The 25783-nt window shown below is 43.9% G+C and overlaps 1 pseudogene across 1 annotated transcript; it reads right to left on the bottom strand.

The window, feature by feature from the left end:
- Positions 1–202: 202 nt before the first annotated feature.
- LOC311143156 (U3 small nucleolar RNA-associated protein 14 homolog A-like) lies at positions 203–15253 on the bottom strand (annotated as a pseudogene). The gene is made up of 14 exons (XR_014615544.1): positions 15196–15253; positions 14897–14939; positions 6162–6226; positions 5824–5973; positions 5582–5737; positions 5380–5499; positions 5043–5135; positions 2606–2729; positions 2391–2468; positions 1791–2184; positions 1185–1625; positions 804–988; positions 576–675; positions 203–487 (listed from the first exon to the last, which is right to left on the bottom strand). The product of XR_014615544.1 is annotated as a U3 small nucleolar RNA-associated protein 14 homolog A-like (transcript).
- Between the last annotated feature and the right edge of the window lie 10530 nt (positions 15254–25783).

Here is a 25783-nt window from a genome sequence, read left to right as displayed (position 1 = left end):
TAAATGTGTTATTCAATGCGTTTCTATGGGCTATAGTAGTAAAGGCCAAATTCAATATTTTTCTGAATCAGTCACTAAAATAAACTGGCAACCAGAAGACACAGAACCCTCAACACTGAAATACAACCTTAACCTAATGGAACAGAATGAGTTCTTATCAACAGTCTCATAGACATTTAAGTGATGACAATCAGTAGGACCATCACTTATTTTTGTGTTTCTTCTTTTGCTGCAAGCGTCTTTTCACCTGAGGGCCTTTGTCTGACTCCAGGTGTATATTGGGCCCTTTCCCTGTGACTGCCTGCCTTTTGTCCTTTGTTAAGTCCTGCCGAGCAATTGGCTCAAGGATGGCGCCTAACTGGGTGACGACCTTTGGCGCTGTGATCTTCTGCACTGCATTTTGGGTGTTCCAGGTGAGGCCAACAGGAGAACGAATGGTGCGCTCAACCTGTGTGGGGTTCTCAAATGGGAACGGTAACTGACTCACCTACAACAGAAAGAAAGTAGAGGTCAGAGACCATAACACAAAGTCATATTTGTACTAAAATAGTATGCACGTCACTGAGCTAGGTCACCTGGTGTGCAGCAATGGAGGAATCCCGCTTCTCTGAGATGATGATGTTAGGGAGCTTTTGGTCTTGCCTTGGTGGAGGTGGTGCAACTTTTACCCGGAATCTTCAGTAGACAAAAAAGCAAACCATGTTAGGGGGACAAACTCAGAAATACCTCCACTAAACCTGCATAATGCTACTTAGAGCAGTTTGTCAAATTACCACAATTATATGCCATTGCCATCTACTTACCTCTTGCGTTTGCTACGAGAGGGTTGGAGACAGAGGCCCTCCCACTCTCCCCATCCAGGCAACGTCAGGTCGATAACCTTCGGCCTTCCTGCCTCCTCCCGTTTCCTTTTGTCCTTCAGGAAGTCAGAGATTACATCGTCCCCTGCAAAGGCCTCTTTAATGATGACCCTCTGTTCATCCTTGTCCTGAGATGGAAAGACATTACATGGCAGAAAAGTCAGGGTTTATTTTTCTCATAACAGCATAGGATAGATAAAGATATTTTTGCAGGCAGGTGCACTGATTGGTGCATTGAAGCCTCATGCAGATCAAAGGGCCCTCATTTTAGATGCACCTTGAAAATGACATGTACTGTATTTGTCTTTATACTGTGTCCCTTACCTCAACATCCTCGACAGCTGTTGGAGCCAATGGCACTTTGATGACCTTCGCCTCCTTGGTCAAAACCTCATTGGGATCAATCATTTTCTTTCTCTTTTTGTCTGCCTGTTGAGTTGCAGACTGAGGGTCTGTTTCATCTGTGCTCGGGGTCTGAGTGGTCGGAGGCGCTGGGTCACTGGCAGAGATGTCCTGACTAAGCAGCTCCACATCCTCCAGGATCCTAACCCGAACCGGGCCCTCCTCCAGCAGGGCAGGGCTCTCCCCCTGGCCTACACCTGGCCCTGCCTTGGGCTGCTCAGCTGGCGGCTCCACGTGGTTCTTCACTAGCCCATGGAACAGGCTGGTGAACTCAGAGCCCAGCTTCCTCCTCCTCATCGTCCGAGATCGCTACAGCCTCCTCTTCATCATCTGAAATCTCTACAGTCTCAGCTTTCTTCCCATCTCGTGTTTCTGTTGAGAGGAAAAGGAGTTGTACTTTGTGAGACACAAAACATTGAAACTTTCCCAAGACAATGACGTTTTACTCCCGATCATGTTATTAGAGTGAAACTAATCTGCGAAGACATGACCCTACATTGTGACACTATATCAGTCACTTGATCTTACCCTCATTCTCCTCCATAGACATGGGTGGAACCTAATCTTCAGTTTGACGCAATTTCCGCCTCTCCTCAAACCCTCTTAAAAGCGCTTCTTCTTCGGTTTCCTCCATCTGCTCCTCATCTTGGTCGTCCCGTCCTTCCCCTGGTTTTCCAACTTCTCTGGGCCCCACAACAGGAGGCTCCATACCATTGCTTTCTTCCTGCACCGTAGGCTCTGTGGAAAGCTTGCACCTCATCCATGGATTCACCTGGTCCAGTATGGGCTCTGCGTCATTCATAAAGTCTGGCAAGGCGTCTGCCGACTCTTCTTCATCCTCCTCGTCTTCATCAGCAGGGATTACCAACTTCTGGGTCAGATCTTTGTTCACTTCCAGCTGCTGCTGCATGGCTTTGCGAGCCTAGGGACAAAAAGGAAACAAATTAGGAGTCTCAGTCAATTTATTTCAGGCATGGGGTCTCATGATACCATTCTCTTTTCTGAAAACACTGGTTCTCTCAAACTGCCAGGCCAATACAATATTTTTGCACATAAAATATTGCAACTGGTAGCGTAATAGCCTATAAACAAACAAAATACATCTAAAACGGTTTAAAAGCACATTACCCCATCATCATATTTTGCCATGATGGCCTTTGACTTGGCCCATTTGCCACTGTTCTGGTGCTTCAGAGACATTCGTTCCTGTGTGAGTAGAGATGAAACAGAGCAAATGAAGCAGGTTTAATGCAATGAATAAATTAATAATCAGAATTTATTCTTAGGTTATTTTAAGTTGTTTCCATCAATCTCTCCTTTCTTGTAAAGGTTTCAAAGTTTACCTTCATTCTTGACAGTTCCATCTTCTTCTGTTCCTCCAAGACAGCAGCAGGGTCTGTCTTAACCATTTCATCAAACTGTTTCAGATACTCCTTACGCATTACTTTCTTCTGTACTCTGTGGTATCTGGGGAAGAAATCGGAACGTTATTTATCATGTATTGCCTCTGATGTTTCCTTGCAGTGATGTTACACCATTCATATGCCACCTTCCTACAAATCAACCTCCTCCTAGATAATTGGATTTCCTTTTACTTTGCATTAGAGGTCTTCACAGGTCAACAAAAGTTGGACCCGTTCTGAAATGGACCTGGGACTTTTCCACCGGGACCCGATATGCATAAATTAATTTAAGAAATATAGAGACCAGTTCCGAACGGACCCGAGGACCACTAGACCTGTTCCCGTATAGATAGACCTAGTCGGATCCAGACCCGGTCCGATCCGAGTGATGGAAGCAACTTTATCAACCAGAGCTGATACAGCGCGAGAGGAGGGAGGTAAAGGTACCGCTCTAGCGGGTGGGGGAGGGGCCATACTGTGAGCGACACAGGAAGCAGGGAGGGAGAGACGAGACACAGCAAACAACCAAGCCGATTCACGCTATAGTAGATAAATAATCTAGCAATGGCAGCTATTAATCATCCAATATGATTAGGTAGAACCTGTCTTGACTGCATCAAACCAGGAGAAGCTAGTTAAGCTAGCTAACGTTAGCTAGCTAGGCTAATTGAGGCTCCGCACCACGTGCTCTCACCACTGGTGTCCCCCAGGGCCCAGTTCTAGGCCCTCTCCTATTCTCCCTATACACCAAGTCACTTGGCTCTGTCATATCCTCACATGGCCTCTCCTATCATTGCTACGCTGACGACACACAACTAATCTTCTCCTTTCCCCCTTCTGATAACCAGGTGGCGAATCGCATCTCTGCATGTCTGGCAGACATATCAGTATGGATGACGGATCACCACCTCAAGCTGAACCTTGGCAAGACAGAGCTGCTCTTCCTCCCGGGGAAGGACTGCCTGTTCCATGATCTCGCCATCACGGTTGACAACTCCGTTGTGTCCTCCTCCCAGAGTGCGAAGAGCCTTGGCGTGACCCTGGACAACACCCTGTCGTTCTCCGCTAACATCAAGGCGGTGACCCGATCCTGTAGGTTCATGCTCTACAACATTCGGAGAGTACGACCCTGCCTTACACAGGAAGCGGCACAGGTCCTAATCCAGGCACTTGTCATCTCCCGTCTGGATTACTGCAACTCACTGTTGGCTGGGCTCCCTGCCTGTGCCATTAAACCCCTACAACTCATCCAGAATGCCGCAGCCCGTCTGGTGTTCAACCTTCCCAAGTTCTCTCTCGTCACCCCGCTCCTCCGCACACTCCACTGGCTTCCAGTTGAAGCTCGCATCTGCTACAAGACCATGGTGCTTGCCTACGGAGCTGTGAGGGGAACGGCACCTCCGTACCTTCAGGCTCTGATCAGTCCCTACACCCAAACGAGGGCATTGCGTTCATCCACCTCTGGCCTGCTGGCTCCCCTACCTCTGCGGAAGCATAGTTCCCGCTCAGCCCAGTCAAAACTGTTCGCTGCTCTGGCACCCCAATGGTGGAACAAGCTCCCTCACGACACCAGGACAGCGGAGTCACTCACCACCTTCCGGAGACATTTAAAACCCCACCTCTTTAAGGAATACCTGGGATAGGATAAAGTAATCCTTCTACCCCCCCCTTACCCCAACCCCAACCCAAAAACATTGTAAAGTGGTGATCCCACTGGCTATAAGGTGAATGCACCTATTTGTAAGTCGCTCTGGATAAGAGCGTCTGCTAAATGACGTAAATGTAAATGTAAAATAATATTAAGTAGCAGCCTACCTGTTAGCTCTTGGTCATTGTAGCCTATCCTTCTCCTTGAACTTTTAATTCCATCGATTATATATCTCCTAACTTTTGTCACTCACGGAGGCTCTATGACTGTAGCCCATTGCCGCTTTGATTACTTATGATTGGCCAACAACAAGCTACATGCGCCACGCTCCACTTGCCAAAAGCAAGAGCAGCAGCATAAATGTTCTAATGTCTCTCCCTCTAGCTTTACCGCAGCAGTCGCGGTCGGATGTGTACGGGCCCTTCCGGACAAGTCAGTTGAAATTACACATACCTGATGAGACCGTGACAATCAAATCAGATCCGACCCAGACCCGTGACAACATTTAGAATTCTGGGTCCGGATCAGGTCTCGGGTACAGGTGAAGACCTCTACTTTGTATTACTCATCCTCCAGCAGAGCTTATACATAAGTTAGGAATTTATTTTCACAGCACACTTTAGGAAAATCAATAAAACAGTACATTTTGGTTTACGCTACCGAAATAGTGTAAAATCCTCCTACATACAGGGAACTACAGTATGTTGTAAGAATATGTCAAACACTCACTTTTTGCTTTTGCTTTTTCTTTCCCTTTTGGCTTTCGCTTCATAATAAGACTGTAGAGCTCTGGCTTTTTGGAGTTCTGCGACGGATCTTAGCCTGACAAAAAAAACAACTAATATATATATATATATATATTGTTTGTAGAGACAATCAATAACAATCTAGAAAAACTCCACAATTTGTGCATTGTTGTTTATCCAGTACATTGTCATTTTAGTGTGCATACACTAGTCAATGGCAGTAGTGTGTGCAGGTCTTTGCCCTTGCCCAGCACTAACACACCAGATGTAGCATATCTTATGCATATGACCACATGCTGGATGTTTGAGGTGGGACTCACTTCCTCCAGACTCATGGCCCTCAGACAGGCCTCCTCAGTGGGTGTCAGGACAGGGTCATGGAGAGGCTGCTTGTTCATGTGCAGGAGGCTGAATAGCTCTTGTTCTAGGGGGGTTTGGGCCTGGAGCATATAATATTTGAAATTAGTTTACCATCATGAAACACAAGCAGAAAAAAAACTAAAAGGAACGTTTTACACCCACCTTCCATCCAGCCACCACCTTCTCCATGCGTTTAGGTCCAGAGGGCTCCTGGTTCAGTGGGAATACCAGCTGCTCTGCCTTCTGGTTCTGTAGGACCACACTCTGCCAGCGGGACACCTCTTTTGATGTTTTCTCAAACGCCACTTCTCTTTGGATCTGTAAAAGGATATTGTTTACATCTCAGAGTATTTAACAAGAGGCCTGCACTCAAGACTAGACATTCTACCCGTTGATGTTCTTACCCTTTCTGTCTCCTCCTTAGTCAGGGGTGTCTCCAGGGTGCTCTGGTTGTGTTGAAGGTTCTTCAGCTGCTTCTTCGTCTTCATTAATGCACTGGGGGTCTTATCCAAGGTTCCAATGAGGTCAGACAAATTGATTTAGGTCTCCTTCACCTGTCAGTTATGACACACAGACAGACATACAGTTCAGACTGTAAAATCACATTTTGGATTTCTATCACTGTTCCTAGATCTTGTCAGACATTTAGCTACACGTTTCACTAATAAACTGCCAAACTATCTTGATAAAAGCACAAGGGATTTTGAAAAAAAGTAAATTGGGTACATTTAGTTTCATTTACCTTCGGCATTGACTGTGAATTCTGACACCTGAATGCTTGCTTCAGACCGTTCAGTAAGCTTCTTCCTGATAGTATGAATAATGCACATTGACAAAAAAAACGTATCAAACATACATGACTACAAAAGCAACACAAGTAAAAATGTTACATTAAATACTAAATACTGGTGATTTAATTAAATTGGTGGGCCAAGTCCTCCGGTCTGCATTTCTCTTCTATGTGACGACCCTCCCACTCTGTCTGCCGTATTCTCTCTTTGCTCTTGTTTCCTTATTAGGATGCCGGTGGGCGGAGTTGGGAGGGTCGTCAGCTACATGGGAAACACCTGGGCCGGGTGTGTCCCAGCATAAATGGACCTCTTCCACATTAATTGGAGACTCTCTCCAGGCAGATACTTTGACTTTGGTTGTGGTATTTTTGTGGCTTTTTGGTTGTTGCTTTGGCACCTCTCAACACCTTTCCATATTACATTTATGCATGCAAACACTCACTTACACTACTGATTACACACACCATTGTTATTTGATTTAGTTTACTTTAGTTAATAAATATATACTTTGAGTATTCCTTGTCTCCACGTGTCTCCCTTTTGTTACGAACTTGAGCCGGTTCGTGACAAGTGGGGGGTCGTCCGGGATCTTGAACTGGTTGTGTTTGGGAGAACGTGGAGTTAATGTCCAATTCTGTAGGGTCTTTCTTTGTAAATTTTGTTAGTTTGTTTGAGTTTGATAGGCCCAGTATTGGTTGCCTTTGGGTTGTGTACTGCGTTGGAGAGAGACATTGGTTAGTTTCCAGGCCCTGCTCTACTCGCTGTTGGGACATCGGTTGGAGGTGAGTACAATCGGCTGTGTACCTCAGTGGGAGATTGGATAGGGTAGTGACATTTGCTACCCGGAGCTATAGCTTTTTCCCCTGATAGGCTTAGTGAGATAGGCGTGTTTTGTTTTGGGATACGTTGGGCATGGTTAAATGTTTGTTATTTTTGTGTGGTGTCTGTGGACTGAGCAGTTGTCTCGGGGGCACATCCGTGGCTTGGTGGAATCTACCAGTGTGCTGGGGGGTTTAATTCCTTGCCAGCGGGCTACAGTGCGTAATTACCCACCGCGAATCTGCACGAAGACTAGGGTTGAGTTATTGTAGGTTTTGGGGAAGCTCCATATCCCATCTCTCTTCTGTGGTGCTCGGTGTGATTGTCATTTCTCTTGTGTCTGGTGTGCTCAGCAGAGGGGTTGAGCAAGATTATTATGATATATATATAAAAAAATGTTTTCCTGATTATGGCGTCTAATGTAGACGAGTTCATTCGCTTTCCATCAGAAGAACTGTTAGAATTATGTACTAAAGAACAGCTGTTGAAGGTTGCTGAACACTACAAGGTTGAAATTAGTGATAAACGCCTAAAAAATTCTATTAGGTTAATATTGAAGGCCAATTTGATTGAGAGTGGTATTCTTGAAGTTACCACTGGGGCAGCCTCTGCTGAGGACTCGTCGTCTCCCCGATATGTTACAATGACCGCTCCATCGGTTAGTCATAGTAGTCTTCTTTTTGAACAGCAGAAAGAACTGCTTCTGTTACAGCTAGAGCATGGACAAGCTAAAATGGAGCATGATCGTGTCAAATATGAAAGGGAATTGGAATTTAAACAGGATATGGAGCGTGCTAAAATCAAGCTGCAACAAGAGCGACTAGAGTTGGTTAGGGAAGGAAAGCTCTCAGGGGAGAGTTTGCTCTGGGAAGGTGATCCAGAGTTACTTAGGGGTCGTTCCTCTTTTGGTCGTAATCCAGACACATTTGATATTGTTGGGAATTTACGGTTGTTGCCCCAGTTTAATGAAAAGGACCCGGAGACATTCTTTTCGTTGTTTGAGTGTGTTGCTAACGCTAGGAGTTGGCCTGATTCTGATCGCACTTTGATGTTGCAGTGTGTGCTGACTGGTAAAGCGCAAGAAGCATATTCAGCTCTTAGTGTAGCCGACAGTGTTAGTTATGATAAGGTTAAAACGGCTGTGTTACAGAGTTATGAATTGGTCCCTGAGGCTTACCGCCAACGATTTAGAACTTTAAAAAGGGATGATCAGCAGACTCATGTTGAGTTTGCGCGAATATTATCTTCACAGTTTAATCGCTGGTGTTCCGCCTCTGCAGTTATGACTTTCCAAGGGCTGTGTGATCTGATTATGGTAGAACAATTTAAGGACACAATCCCTGATCGTATAGCGACGTACATTAACGAACGAAAAATAAAGACTGTCGCTGAATCTGCGGTTTTGGCAGATGAATATGTGTTGACTCACAAAAATGTTTTTGCAGAACCCCGTATTCGGAGTGAGTGGGGGCGTTCGCAGAGATTTGGGCCTCGCTCGCCGAGATACTTCGGTTCCCGGGCAGAGTTTCATTCAACTAGGGTTGAGCCTGATACCTGTGGTAAAACTGACTTTGGTCAAGAGTGTCACTACTGTCAAGAATTAGGTCATTGGAAAAATGAATGTCCGATTCTTAGGTCTAGGGGTAAATTCAGTACAGGTGCTTATGGTAAATCGAGGCCTACAGCGTTAGCAGCGCCTGTTCCACATCAGTTCACTCCTGACGCATTGTCTCATGCCCAGAGCCATGTGAAAGGCTATATTGATCCCGACTATTTACCTTTTGTTACGGAGGGTTTTGTGTCTATGTTAGGAAGTAAGAACCTAGTGCCAGTAAAGATCCTAAGAGACACAGGTGCCTCTGAATCATTTGTGTTGGAATCTGTGTTACCCTACTCTGCGGAGACTGATTCGGGGAATAGTGTTCTAATTAGGGGAATAGGTTTGAACACTGTCAGTTCCATTGCATAAACTGATGTTGGATTGTGGACTGGTGAAAGGTGAGGTTGTTGTGGGGGTGCGTCCTTCATTGCCTATTGAGGGTATTGACGTGATTATTGGAAATAACTTGGCTGGGGAGCGTGTGGCCTATCGTGTTTCCATCTTTAGTGGTTTCCACTAAGCCTTCAATTGTAGGGATTCCTGATGAGAGTGCGCAGAATTTCCCAGAGGTGTTCTCTGCGTGTGCAGTGACGCGTTCTATGATCCATGACGACCTGGTCACGGAACTGGCTAACGAGAATACCACAAAGAAGTCTGTTACTGTTTTCCCTGTTATCCCGTTATCTGTATCCCGCTCCGATTTAATCGAGGCGCAACGGACTGACCCTACATTAGAAGAGTTGCGGGACCAAATTGTGCCTGTGGAACAGTTGGGAGATGTCGCACAGGGCTATTTTCTCCAAGAGGAGGTCCTGATGAGAAAGTGGATGTCTCATGGTAGTTGTTTTCTGGGGGAGGCGATTAGTCAGGTTGTGGTACCAGTTAAGCTTCGTGAGTTGGTGCTGACAACTTCTCACAATGATGTTGCTGGGCATATGGGTGTGAGAAAAACCTACAATCGTATATTACGACATTTCTTTTGGCCAAGATTAAAGAGGGATGTTTCTGATTTCATCAAAACTTGTCACACCTGTCAATTAACTGGTAAACCTAATCAAGCTATTAAGCCGGTACCACTGTTCCCTATTCCTGTACTCAGTAAACCTTTTGAGTATCTGATTATTGACTGTGTTGGTCCTCTGCCTTGTTCTAGAAAGGGTAGTAATTATTTGTTGACTGTGATGTGTCAGACCACTAGGTTTCCTGCTGCCTATCCTCTCCGGTCTATCACGACTAAGTCTGTGTTAAAAGCTTTGACTCAGTTTCTCTCACTGTTTGGAATCCCTAAGGTCATTCAAAGTGATCAAGGATCTAATTTCACCTCTAATCTCTTTGGTCAGGTTCTCCAACAACTCCATATTAAACACAACTTGTCTAGCGCCTTTCATGCCCAAAGTCAAGGAGCACTGGAACGTTTCCATCAAACACTTAAGTCTTTGTTGAGAGCTTATTGTACTGAGATGGAAAAGGATTGGGAGGAGGGGTTGCCTTGGTTACTGTTAGCTGCTAGGGAGGTTTCACAGGAGAGCACGGGTTTTAGCCCAAATGACCTAGTGTTTGGACATAGGGTGCGTGGGCTTTTATCTGTTCTCCAGGATGACTGGAAGTCTCCCGAGCCTCCTCAGTCGCTGTTATCATATGTGTGTGATTTTCGGCGACGCTTGTATGCCGCTGGTGAAATGGCTAAAGAGAAGCTATCATCTTCACAGGACAGGATGAAGAGCATATATGATCGCCGAGCTGAGCCTCGTCACTTTAGTCCAGGTGATCAGATTCTGGCTCTGCTGCCAATTGTTGGTTCTCCTTTTCAAGCCAAGTTTCAAGGTCCATATACAGTGGTGCGCCAGTACACTGAGCAAAATTATCTAGTTGCCACTCCAGAACGGAGGAAAGCACACCAACTGTGCCATGTAAATTTGTTAAAACCCTATTATGCACATTCCTCTGAGACTGAACAGGGGGGGTCTACAGAGGACGGTAAGGCTGTTCTTTTGGCTGATACTGTTTATTCCCTGGGTTCTGGTCATGCTAGGTCTGTGCAGGAGCAGGAAGATGTTTCTGGACCCGACGATTGCATACTGCAGGGTAGATTGAAAAATTCAGAGACACTGGAGATTTTAGATAGCCTTCTTACTTATCGACCTGTTGATGGGCAGAAAGAGATGGTTGGTTTGATTCGGAGATTTCCAGGGTTGTTTTCTGATACACCTACACGTACAAACTTAATAGAACATGATATTGACATTGGAGATGCTGACCCCATTCGTCAACAGTTCTATAGAGTTTCTTCAGAGAAACTGCGTTGTCTGGATGCTGAGGTCAGGTACATGCTGGAGAGTAAAATAGCAGAGCCTTCTTTCTCCAGTTGGGCTTCTCCCTGTATCTTGGTCAGTAAATCGGATGGAACAAACAGATTTTGTACGGACTACTGTAAGGTAAACGATGTCACTAAGCCGGATTCATTTCCTCTTCCTCGGATGGAGGACTGCGTTGATCAAGTCGGCGCAGCTAAGTTTGTGAGCAAATTTCACCTGTTAAAGGGCTATTGGCAGGTGCCACTGACGAGTAGGGCACGTGAGAAATCTGCCTTTATTACACCTTTTGGTCTGTACTCGTATTCGGTTATGAGTTTCGGACTGCGTAATGCGCCTGCCACTTTTCAGCGACTTATGAACAGGGTTGTCTCTGGTCTGGCCGGGTGCGCTGTTTATCTGGACGATGTAGTGATATATGCAGATACTTGGGAGGAACATCTGTCCCGTATTCAAGCCTTGTTCGGACGTCTGGCTGCGGGTCGCCTCACGATAAATTTGGCTAAATGGGAGTTTGCTCAGGCGACTGTTACATACCTTGGAAAGGTAGTTGGGCAGGGTGAAGTGCGTCCTGTTCGGGCTAAAGTGGTAGCTATTGATGCTTTTCCACTACCAACTACTAAAAAGGAACTGATGCGTTTCTTGGGAATGATTGGGTATTATCGTGGTTTTTGTAGGAACTTCTCTACTGTGGTCGCTCCCTTGACAGATTTGCTGAAAGCTAAGGCTGTTTACGTATGGTCTTCTCGTTGTCAACAGGCTTTCGAACTTGAGCCGGTTTGTGACATGTATAACTCCAGAAGCCCCACTTATCTAGGAAGGTACCATTAAAACATGATCAGTTCTGACCTTTTCTTCCCCCTAAGCGAGCTAATCGCCTTTCCTCTCGTCATCACTGCCTCCCTGTCTCAGACAAGACACACCGTACCAAAGTTGACCGAATAATCCATAATTGATGTGCTTTTTTGGTTACTACATGATTCCATGTGTGTTATTTCATAGTTTTGATGTCTTCACTATTATTCTACAATGTCGAAAATAGTCAAAATAAAGAAAAACCCTTGAATGAGTAGGTGTGTCCAAACGTTTGACTGGTACTGAATTTTGCAGGTTTTCCTACTTACAAAGCATGTAGAGGTCTGTAATTTTTATCATAGGTACACTTCAACTGTGAGAGACGGAATCTAAAACATTGTATTATTGTTAAGTAATTAATTTGCATTTTATTGCATGACATAAGTATTTGATACATCAGAAAAGCAGAACTTAATATTTGGTACAGAAACCTTTGTTTGCAATTACAGAGATCATACGTTTCCTGTAGGTCTTGACCAGGTTTGCACACACTGCAGCAGGGATTTTGGCCCACTCCTCCATACAGACCTTCTCCATATCCTTCAGGTTTCGGGGCTGTCGCTGGGCAATACGGATTTCAGCTCCCTCCAAAGATTTTCTATTGGGTTCAGGTCTGGAGACTGGCTAGGCCACTCCAGGACCTTGAGATGCTTCTTACGGAGCCACTCCTTAGTTGCCCTGGCTGTGTGTTTCGGGTCGTTGTCATGCTGGAAGAACCAGCCATGACCCATCTTCAATGCTCTTACTGAGGGAAGGAGGTTGTTGGCCAAGATCTTGCGATACATGGCCCCATCCATCCTCCCCTCAATACCGTGCAGTCGTCCTGTCCCCTTTGCAGAAAAGCATCTCCAAAGAATGATGTTTCCACCTCCATGCTTCACGGTTGGGATGGTGTTCTTGGGGTTGTACTCATCCTTCTTCTTCCTCCAAACATGGCAAGTGGAGTTTAGACCAAAAAGCTCTATTTATGTCTCATCAGACCACATGACTGTCTCCCATTCCTCCTCTGGATCATCCAGATGGTCATTGGCAAACTTCAGACGGGCCTGGACATGCGCTAGCTTGAGCAGGGGGACCTTGCGTGCGCTGCAGGATTTGAATCCATGACGGCGTAGTGTGTTACTAATGGTTTTTCTTTGAGACTGTGGTCCCAGCTCTCTTCAGGTCATTGACCAGGTCCTGCCGGGTAGTTCTGGGCTGATCCCTCACCTTCCTCATGATCATTGATGCCCCACGAGGTGAGATCTTGCATGGAGCCCCAGACCCAGGGTGATTGACCGTCATCTTGAACTTCTTCCATTTTCTAATAATTGCGCCAACAGTTGTTGCCTTCTCACCAAGCTGCTTGCCTATTGTCCTGTAGCCCATCCCAGGCTTGTGCAGGTCTACAATTTTATCCCTGATGTCCTTACACAGCTCTCTGGTCTTGGCCATTGTGGAGAGGTTGGAGTCTGTTTGATTGAGTGTGTGGACAGGTGTATTTTATACAGGTAATGAGTTCAAACAGGTGCAGTTAATACAGGTAATGAGTGGAGAACAGGAGGGCTTCTTAAAGAAAAACTAACAGGTCTGTGAGAGCCGGAATTCTTACTGGTTGGTAGGTGATCAAATACTTATGTCATGCAATAAAATTCAAATTAATTACTTAAAAATCATACAATGTGATTTTCTGGATTTTAGATTCCGTCTCTCACAGTTGAAGTGTACCTATGATAAAAATTACAGACCTCTACATGCTTTGTAAGTAGGAAAACCTGCAAAATCGGCGCAAAGTACAGAGAGATCCTTGATGAAAACCTGCTCCAGAACGCTCAGGACCTCAGACTGGGGCGAAGGTTCACCTTCCAACCTTCCAACACGACCCTAAGCACACAGCCAAGACTACGCAGGAGTGGCTTCGGGACAAGTCTCTGAATGTCCTTGAGTGGCCCAGCCAGAGCCCGGACTTGAACGCGATCGAACATCTCTAGAGACCTGAAAATAGCTGTGCAGCGACGCTCCCCATCCAACCTGACAGAGCTTGAGAGGATCTGCAGAGAAGAATTTTATATTATTAATACATTTGCTAAAATTTCTAAAAACCTGTTTTTGCTTTGTCATTATGGGGTATTATTGTGTGTAGATTGATGAGGGAAAAAACTAATTTTATCAATTTTAGAATAAGGCTGTAACATAACAAAATGTGAAAAAAGTAAAGGTGTCCGAATACTTTCTGAATGCACTGTAGGTGTTGCTATTAGTTGGCAGGAGTTCTTACTTCAACATTATTTAGGGTGTCCAATCAAAAACGCCTATTTTGACCAATGGGCAAAATAATATGTTAATTGTGTAGATAATCCCCTAAAATACTGGCTATCATAATCCGTTCAAAAATTAATGGAGTTGTTACCCTTGTAGGATGGCCAAAATTAGGGTGACTAAATCAATGGAGGCCACAGAAAAAAGTGGTCAAAAATAAGGAAAATTGCACAGCATCGCGTCAGCCTGGCTGGATGCTGTGCGAGAATGAAGGCTACCTGACAGGATTCACTTTCCCGATCTTTCTAATCGAATCCGCAGGACATAAAACAATATAGAGGTAAGGTAGCTATCGATTTTGAGACATGACATGTAGTATTTGCATATTTAGTATACGCTTTTAATACTATTGCGAAATTCCTGTTCTTTTACAAAGATTTCTCACAAAAACAAGCGCATCTCTGTGAAATGTCAACAGTGTCGGAGCACTGTGTGTACCGGAAGTTTTTTTATTTTCAATGCCTTTTACACTTAATTCCGCTCGTCATGCGAATTTTGCCTTTTGTGATCCGCGGAAATAACTTTGAAGACGACCACCACAACATGTAAAATCAAGTTGCTACGAGAAAGCTGCACCGCTCTGTCAACAGAGCTCAGTGCTTACTATTGGATGTATTAGATTACGAATTCCGACCTTTTGAATAGTGTTAATTAAAATGTTAGATAAAGTCCCCACTGAATGATTCAGAAGAATTAGAACCATATTTGTCTTGGTCAAATGTATTTTTATAACATAAGGAAGTGAAATTCATCAGAGTGGGTGGACATCCTAAATTATTGTGTTTTGATGCATTTCCAGTACCTTAAGACTTTCTGGTAGATGTTGTCCAAGACCTCTTTTCCATCTGTTTGAACAGAAATGAAAGACTTCGCTTATTACTAATTTTAAGGAGGGAAACTGGTTATAACATGTATATACATGCCTTAATTTCTAAAAAATATAGACTCTTAGCTTTCATTTGACATGCTCAGAACTTTACATGTTGGTGCTTACGGGTCCTTTCAGATGGAAATGCCCATATGCTACCGTTTTATTTTCTCAAGATAATTACTGTGTGTGTGTGTGTGTGTGTGTGTGTGTATCTCCCATCTCATCCTCACTGGCACTAATGATGTCATCTGCTAGTGCTTGATGAAGTTCCTCTTCATCGTCAACCATCGTTGCACTGGAGTGAGGGACAACAATCATTACGCATGTTGCACCTCGCTTGTTGTTATTGTATCATCAATATCTGATTTACCTAACACAGATCGTCATCATTAGCCCTGGAGTTATGTGTAATGTTACAGTGTGTATCTAGTTAGTTAGCCAACGGTCTTCCATAAAGACAAGGGGAAATTGTCATGATGGCCAGGTAGTTACAACGCTAAAATGAGCTAGCTAGCTAGCGTAATTTAGTGCCTCTGGCAACATCAGTGGTTCTCGACCTTTCATTTAAACTAACCAGTAGCACACCAAAAAAGTAACAGTAACAACCCGAGTTAATTGAAAAGGCCAGAGTTCATTGCACAAACCTTGTCATCTTCATAGTTTTTCCACCGTTTAGTGCATTCAGTGGTGCATTCTTCTTATTCTTCGTCAGTGGGGTTTATCGGCGGTTGGCATCCAACGTTATGGTGCATTACCGCCACCTACTGTACTGGAGTGTGGGACAGAGACAGGGAGAAACTAAATCCTACCAGCCCCTTTGCTCTTAAAAAAGAGAACTAAATATTTGAGACTATATCTACACCTTTTAGTAAAGTTTTTGACTAGCTAGACTCACATGTGCAACGTAAATTCCGTGTAGGAGTCATATGTCGTGCATTGTCGTAAAAACGCGTGCTCCACAGCTGGCGTGTTCGAGGACATCAATGCCGCTTATCTATATTGACAAGATAGTTGGCTGACTGCTCTAACGATGGAAATACATGTCCGCAAAGGCGAAAGCCGGGCGGGAATATTCTAGCCCAGGGCTCCCCAACCCTCTTCTTGGAGAGCTAGGTTTTTGCTCCAACCCCATTTGTAACTAACCTGATTCAGTTTATCATCCAGCTAATTATTGGAATCAGGTGTTCTAAATTAGGGTTGGAGAGAATGATAGTTCTCCAGGAATAGTGTTGGCGAGCTCTGTTCTAGCCAATGATCTTTTGTAGAAAACATATCAATAACCTCCTAGCAACCTTAGCATGGCGATATTGAGTCGTTTCATCTTACTGTCCGAAGGGACTGCATGCATCCGGCTATACATACATTCTCCATTCAGGCCACAAAGGTGTCGATGTTCTCCTTAACTCAATTTAATGGTGAGAATGTGGAATTTGGGGGGAAAACATGCGTACTTTCTTTATGACACCATTTTCCACCACCATGCTAGAGTACCTAAATGCTAATCTCAAATGTTGCGTATCGCGTTCAGCCAATCAGGTAGCAGCAGTCTGTTGTTTACCCTTGGTCTGAATGTTGTATGCAATTTAGAAAGTTGCATTAGCCAGTATAGCATGGTGGTGTAAAATTGTGTTTTATAAAGAAAACTGAAATGTTTTCCCAGTTTTTTTCTGCCTACTCGACATTAAATCAAGATGAGGAAATCGACGCCTTTGCAGCCTGAATGGAGAATATTTTATGTATGAACCGGTCCACGAGGGATACATGTGTACAGCCAGCTGCACGCATTCCATTTGGACGGTAAGATGAAACGACTCAATATCGCCACCTGATGGTCTTTGGGCTATAACAACCTAAGCATTATGCAACTTCTATTCGATCAAATAATCCTCCGCTTTCAAAATAGCAATTAACTTTTATCTTGACCAAATTAGACACTCTCAGTGCCCCCCCATACAAAAACTCATAATTTGGTCTGCTCAATCTGCACAGACAGATTTTGTGCGGAGTCGACCCTCTCACTTCGCCTCTTCCTCTCTGCCCAGATCTGATGAAATCGACGCCTTGCCCTGCTCTAACAGCCTCTTTAGAAAAATCTATTCTATCTATCATTCTATTATATTCTAATCTTTCTTGTAGGCTACTTGACCTCACATGATTATTCAGATCCAGCTGTAGGCCTAGGCTATTGGAGGGGAGATAGTTCAAAGAATTTTGCTAATTCAAAACATGTAGTTTTTGTTTTCATATGTATTTTTCTACATAGTTTGTGTGACCAAAATATTGTACACCCATGTGATGGCTTTGAATAAATTAACAAGATCATTTCATTCTGGAGCGGCATGTAGCTCCCTAAGCAGATAGGTAGCCTACTAGAACTTATGCTAATGAAGCCGTTATTTGAAGTGTTTCTATGGGAAAAATGAATGGTGGAATAACGATTGGAACCATTTCCCTTTTTGACCGCTAGGTTATATGGGTATTATGACTCATACTGTGGATCTCTATATGACCCCTCTGTGGAAAGGTGAGCCTCTCTCACAAGCAGGTACTGTACAGTCATTGTCAAAGTCCCTCTTTGCCATGAAAATGAACTTAATCCCCAAAAAACTTTTCCACTGCATTTCAGCCCTGCCACAAAAGGACCGGCTGACATCATGTCAGTGATTCCCTCGTTAACACAGGTGAGAGTGTTGACGAGGAGAAGGCTGGAGATCACTCTGTCATGCTGATTGAGTTAGAAAAACAGACTGGAAGCTTTAAAAGGAGGGTGGTGCTTGAAATCATTGTTCTTCCTCTGTTAACCATGGTTACCTGCAAGGAAACATGTGCCGTCATCATTGCTTTGCACAAAAAGGACTTCACAGGCAAGGATATTGCTTCTAGTAAGATTGCACCTAAATCAACCATTTATCGGATCATCAAGAACTTCAAGGAGAGAGGTTCAATTGTTGTGAAGAAGGCTTCAGGGCGCCCAAGAAAGTCCAGCAAGTGCCAGGACCGTCTCCTAAAGTTGATTCAGCTGCAGGATCGGGGCACCACCAGTGCAGCGCTTGCTCAGGAATGGCAGCAGGCAGGTGTGAGTGCATCTGCACACACAGTGAGGCGAAGACTTTTGGAGGATGGCCTGGTGTCAAGAAGGGCAGCGAGGAAGCCACTTCTCTCCAGGAAAAACATCAGGGACAGTCTGATATTCTGCAAAAGGTACAGGGATTGGACTGCTGAGGACTGGGGTAAAGTCATTTTCTCTGATGAATCCCCTATCCGATTGTTTGGGGCATCCAGAAAAAAGCTTGTCCGGAGAAGACAAGGTGAGCGCTACCATCAGCCCTGTGTCATGCCAACAGTAAAGCATCCTGAGACCATTCATGTGTGGGGTTGCTTCTTAGCCAAGGGAGTGGGCTTACTCACAATTTGCCTAAGAACACAGCCATGCATGAAGAGTGGTACCAACACATCCTCTGAGAGCAACTTCTCCCAACCATCCAAGAACAGTTTGATGACGAACAATGCCTTTTCCAGTATGATGGAGCACCTTGCTATAAAGCAAAAGTGATAACTAAGTGGCTTGTGGAACAAAACATCGACATTTTGGGTCCATGGCCAGGAAACTCCCCAGACCTTAATCCCATTGAGAACTTGTGGTCAATCCTCAAGAGGCGGGTGGACAAACAAAAACCCACAAATTCTGACAAACTCCAAACATTGATTATGCAAGAATGGGCTGCCATCAGTCAGGATGTGGCCCAGAAGTTAATTGACAGCATGCCAGGGCGGATTGCAGAGGTCTTGAAAAAGAAGGGTCAACACTGCAAATATTGACTCTTTGCATAAACTTAATGTAATTGTCAATAAAAGCCTTTGACACTTATGGAATGCTTGTAATTATACTTCAGCATACCATAGTAACATCTGACAAAAACATCTAAAAACACTGAAGCAGCAAACTTTGTGAAGACCAATACTTGTGTCATTCTCAAAACTTTTGACCACGACTGTATATGTCGGTTGTTTTGCTCTAGGACGCCCACAGGCTTCACAAGACTTGTCTGACGGTCCCCTGGTACCAGTTGAAAAAATGAATGGAAGTATATATGGAGACTGTTTAGTGCCAAAAATAAGGGGTTAAATACGTGTTAAAAAATATATATACGGTACCAGTGAAAAGTTTGGACACACCTACTCATTCCAGGGTTTTTCTTTATTTTTACTATTTTCTACATTGTAGAATAATACTGAAGACATCAAAACTATGAAATAACACATATGGAATCATGTAGTAACCAAAAAGGTGTTAAACAAATCAAAATATATTTTATATTTCAGATTCTTCAAAGTAGCCACCCTTTGCCTTGATGACAGCTTTGCACACTCTTGGCATTCTCTCAACCAGCATCATGAGGTAGTCACCTGGAATGCATTTCAATTAACAGGTGTGCCTTGTTAAATGCTAATTTGTGGAATGTCTTTACTTCTTAATGCGTTTGAGCCAATCAGTTGTGTTGTGACAAGGTAGGGGTGGTATACAGAAGATAGCCCTCTTTGGTAAAAGACCAAGTCCATATTATGGCAAGAACAGCAGCTCAAATAAGCAAAGAGAAACGACAGTCCATCATTACTTTAAGACATGAAAATCAGTCAATCTGGAAAATGTCAAGAACTTTGAAAGTTTATTCAAGTGCAGTCGCAAAAACCATCAAGCGCTATGATGAAACTGGCTCTCATGAGGACCGCCACAAGACCCAGAGTTACCTCCTTCTGCAGAGGATAAGTTCATTAGAGTTAACTGCACCTCAGATTGCAGCCCAAATAAATGCTTCACACAGTTCAAGTAACAGACACATCTTAATATCAACAAAGAAACCACTACTAAAGGACACCAATAAGAAGAAGAGACTTGCTTGGGCCATGAAACACGAGCAATGCACATTAGACCGGTGGAAATCTGTCCTTTGGTCTGATGAGTCCAAATGTGAGATTTTTGGTTCCAACCGCCGTGTCTTTGTTAGACGCAGAGTAGGTGAATGGATGATCTCCACATGTGTGGTTCCCACCATGAAGCATGGAGGAGGAGTTGTGATGGTGTTGGGGTGCTTTGCTGGTGACACTGTCAGTGATGTATTTAGAATTCAAGGCACACTTAACCAGCATGGTTACCACAGCATTCTGCAGCGATATGCCATCCCATCTGTTTTTTGCTTAGTGTGACTATCATTTGTTTTTCATCAGGACAATGACCCAACACACCTCCATGCTGTGTAAGGGATATTTTACCAAGAAGGAGAGTGATGGAGTGCTGCATCAGATGACCTGGCCTCCACAATCACCCGACCTCAACCCAATTGAGATGGTTTGGGATGAGTTGGACCGCAGAGTGAAGGAAAAGCAGCCAACAAGTGCTCAGCATATGTGGGAACTCCTTCAAGACTGTTGGAAAAGCATTCCAGGTGAAGCTGGTTGAGAGAATGCCAAGAGTGTTACTTTGAAGAATCCAAAATGTAAAATATATTATTATTTGTTTAACACTTTTTTGATTACTACATGATTCCATATGTGTTATTTCATAGTTTTGAGGTCTTCACTATTATTCTACAATGTAGAAAATAGTAAAAATAAAGAAAAACCCTTGAATGAGTAGGTGTGTCCTAACTTTTGATTGGTACTGTATAAAATAATAATTTCCTGATTTGTTTCTTATATCTCTCACATATAGGACAGATACTTCAGAACAAACTTCCTTTTGCTTTTTTGGGGGTGCTATCTGTTGTTGCATGTAGTGAATAGTAGTCACCGTTAGCGTCTTCATCATTGTCCGTGGCCTACACTATCCACCAGCCAGCTCTAGCTAGCCTGGACAATTCGTCGGCCAGTCTGCACAGCGTGCTATCGACCCAGCGTGCTATCGACCCATAGCTTATTGGACTTTCTGCCGGAATCACTGGACCCTAGCGCCGGATCATCACAACCAGCTAGCTAGCTGCAACCTGTTGCTGGCTGATACCATTGCCATATAGCAAGCACCAGTTAGCCTTGAGCTAGCCTGCTAGCTGTGCTGAAGCACCAATTTGAACTGCTCTCGGACTCACATATTGCTGTTCACTGGACCTTATGATCACTCAGCTGCACAGCTGATGCCTGCTGGACTGTTCCTTTACACGGTACTCTGTCCTGTTTATTCTGTTTAGTCTTAGCCCAAACGTTATCGCTATTTCCAGTTGTGTCTTAGCTCTCTCTAATAACACGTGACTGCTTTATGCCTCTCTCCCATGTCAATTATGCCTTGCCTATTGCTGTTTGGGTTAGTTCTTATTATACAATTTCAATGTAGAACCCCTAGTCCCTCTCAAACTGTCTCATATAGTTCCTTTGTTCCCCCCCCCATACACGCCGAGACCGGCTCAATCGATGCCTCCAATGATGCTATCTCTTTCATTGTTACCCAACACTTAGGATTACCTGAACTGTACTCATATCCTTCCATATCCTTTTCTGTACATAATGCCCTGAATCTTTTCTACAACGCCCGGAGAACTGCCCCCTTTATTCTATGTACCCAACGCACTAGAAGACCAGTTCTTAAAGCCTTTAGTCGTATCCTTATTCTACTCCTCCTCTGTTCCTCTGGTGATGTAGAGGCTAACCCAGGCCCTGCAGCCCCCAGTATCACTCCTACTCCCCAAGAGCTATCATTTATTGACTTCTGTAACCGTAAAAGTCTTGGTTTTCTGCACATAAATATCAGAAGCCTCCTTCCTAAGTTTGAGTTATTCACTGCGTTAGCACACTCCGCCAACCCTGATGTTCTAGCAGTGTCTGAATCCTGGTTTAGGAAGGCCACCAAAAATTCTGAAATTTCCATCCCCAACTATAACATTTTCCGTCTAGATAGAACTGCCAAAGGGGGTGGAGTTGCAATCTACTGTAGAGATAGCCTGCAGAGCTCCATCATACTATCCAGGTCTGTGCCCAAACAGTTTGAGCTTTTAGTTCTAAAAATCCACCTTTCCAGAAATAAATCTCTCACTGTTACCGCTTGCTACAGACCCCCCTCAGCCCCCAGCTGTGCCCTGGACACCATATGTGAATTGATTGCCCCCCATCTATCCTCAGAGTTCGTACTGCTTGGTGACCTAAATTGGGATATGCTTAATACCCCAGCCATCCTACAATCCAAGCTAGATGCCCTCAACCTCACGCAAATTATCAACGAACCTACCAGGTACAACCCTAAATCCGTAAACATGGGTACCCTCATAGATATCATCCTGACTAACTTACCCTCTAAATACACCTCCGCTGTCTTCAACCAGGATCTCAGCGATCACTGCCTTATTGCCTGCGTCCGTAACGGGTCCGCGGTCAAACGACCACCCCTCATCACTGTCAAACGCTCCCAAAAACACTTCAGCGAGCAGGCCTTCCTAATTGACCTGGCCCAGGTATCCTGGATGGATATAGATCTCATTCCGTCAGTAGAGGATGCCTGGTTGTTCTTTAAAAGTAATTTCCTCTCAATCTTAAATAGACATGCCCCATTCAAAAAATACAGAACTAAGAACAGATATAGCCCCTGGTTCTCCTCAGACTTGACTGCCCTTGACCAGCACAAAAACATCCTGTGGCGTACTGCATTAGCATCAAATAGCCCCCGTGATATGCAACTTTTCAGGGAAGTTAGGAACCAATATACACAAGCAGTTAGGAAAGCAAAGGCTAACTTTTTCAAACAGAAATTTGCATCCTGTAGCACTAACTCCAAAAAGTTTTGGGACACTGTAAAGTCCATGGAAAATAAGAGCACTTCCTCCCAGCTGCCCACTGCACTGAGGCTAGGAAACACTATCACCACCGATAAATCTACAATAATCGAGAATTTCAACAAGCATTTTGCTACGGCTGGCCATGCTTTCCACCTGGCTACCACTACCCCGGCCACCAGCTCTGCACCCTCCGCTGCAACTTGCCCATGCCCCCCCCGCTTCTCCTTCACACAAATCCAGACAGCTGATGTTCTAAAAGAGCTGCAAAATCTGGACCCCTACAAATCATCTGGACTAGACAATCTGGACCCTTTCTTTCTAAAACTAGCCGCCGAAATTGTCGCAACCCCTATTACTAGCCTGTTCAACCTCTCTTTCGTAACGTCTGAGATCCCCAGAGATTGGAAAGCTGCCGCGGTCATCCCCCTCTTCAAAGGGGGTGACACTCTAGATCCAAACTGTTACAGACCCATATCCATCCTGCCCTGCCTTTCAAAAGTTTTTGAAAGCCAAGTCAACAAACAGATCACCAACCATTTCGAATCCCACCGTACCTTCTCCGCTATGCAATCCGGTTTCCGAGCTGGTCATGGGTGCACTTCAGCCACGCTCAAGGTCCTAAATGATATTATAACCGCGATCGATAATAGACAGTACTGTGCAGCCGTTTTCATTGACCTGGCCAAGGCTTTCGACTCTGTCAACCACCGCATTCTTATTGGCAGACTAAATAGCCTTGGTTTCTCAAATGACTGCCTCGCCTGGTTCACCAACTACTTCTCAGATAGAGTTCAATGTGTCAAATCGGAGGGCCTGTTGTCTGGACCTATGGCAGTCTCTATGGGGGTGCCACAGGGTTCAATTCTTGGGCCAACTCTTTTCTCTGTGTATATCAATGACGTCGCTCTTGCTGCTGGTGACTCTCAGATCCACCTCTACGCAGACGACACCATTTTGTATACATCTGGCCCTTCATTGGACACTGTGTTAACAAACCTCCAAACGAGCTTCAATTCCATACAACACTCCTTCAGTAGCCTCCAACTGCTCTTAAACACTAGTAAAACAAAATGCATGCTCTTCAACCGAACGCTGCTTGCACCCGCCCACCCGACTAGAATCACTACTCTAGACGGGTCTGACCTAGAGTACGTGGACAACTACAAATATCTAGGTGTCTGGTTAGACTGTAAACTCTCCTTCCAGACTCACATTAAGAATCTCCAATCCAAAGTTAAATCTAGAATCGGTTTCCTATTTCGCAACAAAGCCTCCTTCACTCATGCTGCCAAACATGCCCTCGTAAAACTGACTATCCTACCGATCCTTGACTTCGGCGATGTCATTTACAAAATAGCCTCCAACACTCTACTCAGCAAATTGGATGTTGTCTATCACAGTGCCATCCGTTTTGTCTCCAAAGCCCCATATAATACCCACCACTGTGACCTGTACGCTCTTGTTGGCTGGTCCTCACTACATATTCGTCGCCAAACCCACTGGCTCCAGGCCATCTATAAATCACTGCTAGGCAAATCCCCACCTTATCTTAGCTCATTGGTCACCATAGCAACACCCACCCGTAGTCTGCGCTCCAGCGGGTATATCTCACTGGTCATCCCCAAAGCCAACACCTCCTTTGGCCGCAATTCCTTCCAGTTCTCTGCTGCCAATGACTGGAACAAATTGCAAAAATCTCTGAAGCTGGAGACACTTATCTCCCTCACTAACTTTAAGCATCAGTTGTCAGAGCACCTTACCGATCACTGCACCTGTACACAGCCCATCTGAAATTAGCCCGCCCAACTACCTCATCCCTATATTGTTATTTATTTTGCTCATCTGTACCCCAGTATCTCTATTTGCACATCATCTCTTGCACATCATTCCAGTGTTAATACTAAATTGTAATTATTTTGCACTATAGCCTATTTTATTGCCTTACCTCCATAACTTGCTAAATTTGCACACTGTATATTAATTGTATTTCTGTTGTATTTTTTTGATTTTTGTTTTGTTTTACCCCATATGTAACTCTGTGTTGTTATTTTTATCGCACTGCTTTGCTTTATCTTGGCCAGGTCGCAGTTGTAAATGAGAACTTGTTCTCAACTGGTTTACCTGGTTAAATAAAGGTGAAATAAAAAAAATAAAAATAAAAATCTGTTATTAAACGTGTTTGTTTGGGCTAATAGCAGTATGGCCAAATGACAATTTTAATTAAAAAATATAAAAAAAATATTTTTTTGAATCAAATTCTAAATCAAATAGCTAAATGATCCTTGGTATGACATTCTTAAAACAATTGCATATAGCTTAGTAGAACCCCCCAGACAGGGCTTAGAATGTAGAGGGTTAAATATAAACTCTGAATTAAGATTCAGAGAGGTCTGAAGAAAGAATGGGGTGTCAACTATGATATGACACCTTGACTTTCAAAAAATCTTTATTGGTTATTGAAGTACAGTAAATTTAGTGGATTAACACCCAGTAACAGAATGATGGTAACAAAATGACATCATGGGTACCTGATCTGTACTCTACAACAATGCATAGTTATGAATGTCATTCTCTTCATGAAAAGGTACACAAAGGTAGAAATATGTAATATCCTCCTTTGCATGTTTGGGTATTATTCTACACACTGGCTATTATTTTAATGAGCTCTAACCCCCAAACAAGACCAAATTTGGTTGGTTCGAACTAAATCTTTACCAATCAAAGACATCCATGTTTCACAGGTTTGGACATCACAGTACAGCACAGTAGGGTTATTCCTCACAAAACCAGGACAAAAAAAAAAACATGATTTTGGGGATTTTCAAGAGGAAGGATTGTTGACATATATTTGACATTTTATCTTAACACATAATTAAGAAATAATGATACAAGTTGATATATTTATGACATTTTGGCCTTACGCAGGCCTCCTTTAAGACTCCATAATGCTTCATCTATAGGGGCTACAAAGAAAACATTGGTCAAATGAAGCTTTACCGCTTTCTCTGTAATGAGTAGTAATTTGATTTCAATACACATTTTCTTGCATTCATTTATGAAT

This window comes from Coregonus lavaretus, assembly GCF_964263955.1.
Source record: "Coregonus lavaretus genome assembly, chromosome: 15".
NCBI classification, from domain to species: Eukaryota; Metazoa; Chordata; class Actinopteri; order Salmoniformes; family Salmonidae; genus Coregonus; species Coregonus lavaretus.
Note: the sequence above shows the minus strand (reverse complement) of the source record. Positions and strands in the feature narration are given on the sequence as shown.